The sequence below is a fragment of the Argentina silus genome (assembly GCF_951799395.1).
Source record: "Argentina silus genome assembly, chromosome: 20".
Taxonomy (NCBI): Eukaryota; Metazoa; Chordata; class Actinopteri; order Argentiniformes; family Argentinidae; genus Argentina; species Argentina silus.
Window position 1 is genome coordinate 14,505,943 of NC_139674.1, and position 1,704 is coordinate 14,507,646.

The following is a 1,704-nucleotide window of genomic DNA, read 5'->3' on the forward strand; positions in this document are numbered from 1 at the left end:
TCTGCCGCAGTGCCAGCAAGCACATGCAGAGGGCGCAACAAGGTGGAATGTAGAAATCCACTAGATTTGGGTACAAGACTGAATATGGCTGTCATTAGGACTACATTCTTCTTGGAAAATCTGTTTTCCATTTCTGAAATGGCCCTGTCAAGGATGTTGAGCAGTCTTTTCAGAGACTGACAGGGGTTGATGGTGGGATCATCAGAATCTGTATGACCCACAGTTGAGAGCACAACACTTTCACCAAGGTGTTTACTCAATGTTCTCCTTCTCTTTGGAGGATGTGAATCATCCCCAGCAGGTGCCTGAGAAAGCTCTGTCCAGCAATCCTCTTTACGGATGTATTTTAAGGACTCCAGTGATGCACCAACAACCTCACAAGCAGTGCACATATCCACAGACTGAGACTGTAGAATTGCATTAGCTGGTTTCAAGACACCAAGCACCCGCACTAGAAATGTGCCAATCTCAAAGAAATGATGCCTCTTAATTTGAATTAACAGGCCTGATGCCTCAGTGCACAGATCAACTGTAGCATCATCATCCTCTGAGATCTCTGACAGGAAAGTGAGAAGACGGTCTTCATTCTCAACAATGCACCTTGTCACATCATAATGGCTTGTCCAGCGAATCTCAAGCAGTCTTTTGAGACAAGGAGCATCATGCTTTTCTGACACATAGTGGTGACAAAGGAAGTTATACAGGGAACTAGAGAGGTTGAAAAACCTTTTGGCACATGGCTCACCCTGCATGGCATGCACAGCCACTAAGTGTAACTGGTGATTATAACAATGAGTATATGGAATATATCTAGCAAGCTTCTTTTGAAGCAATGCTTGCACACCACCTCGTACTCCACTCATCACCGATGCACCATCATAACACTGGCTAACGATGTTGTCAGCTCTGTAGCCAGCATCTGAAAGATGTCTGAAATGTCCAAGAACCATGTTTACTAGTGTTTCAATTACCTCATTTTGAATATCCTTAGAGGTGTACTTGGCATTTTTAGGTATACCCTTAGCAATATCAGCTAGCTTGTCGTCCTTCTTTAAGGTATATTAAAAAAATAAAAAAGACTTGCAGCAATGTCATCAGCATCGGTGTCCCGACGGTCACGCTTTAAGGTTTCTGTTGTTCCACGGAGCCCTAACTCCTTCACACACAGAAACTTAACTACACCACCAATGCTCTTGACATAGTATCGGTTCTTTTCAAGCTGTGTTTTACCTGCCAGCATACAGTCGACGGTTTCCCCTGTTGCCTCTCTGTATCTGTGCTCAGACCAGGTGGCTGCAGCCTGGACATGACTGTGGCTGGATGCCTGCTTCTGTACATGACTGTGGCTGGATGCATGCTTCTGTAACCCCCCGTCACGCTCGAGTGCCACTTTCCAGTTGTTAAAACCACACGAGGTAAAAACAACATCCCTCTTATTGGCAGTGACATATTTCCGACAGGGGAAAGAGATGCATGCGTCCCACAGAACAGAGTCCTAGCTGACTTTTGCATGTTCTCTACTCCAGCCATGGTCGTGTGCGGTACCAGGCAGGCTTTAATGATCGTAATATAGCACCGAATGCACACTTTGGGTAGCGAGGTAATATTGGCTGGGATGGTGCGTCGCAGTAGTAGTGTGGTGTCTGTTAGTGTGTGGAACAATAGTAATCAGGTTCAGGGAACTATTCCCTGCTGCTGGGGGCG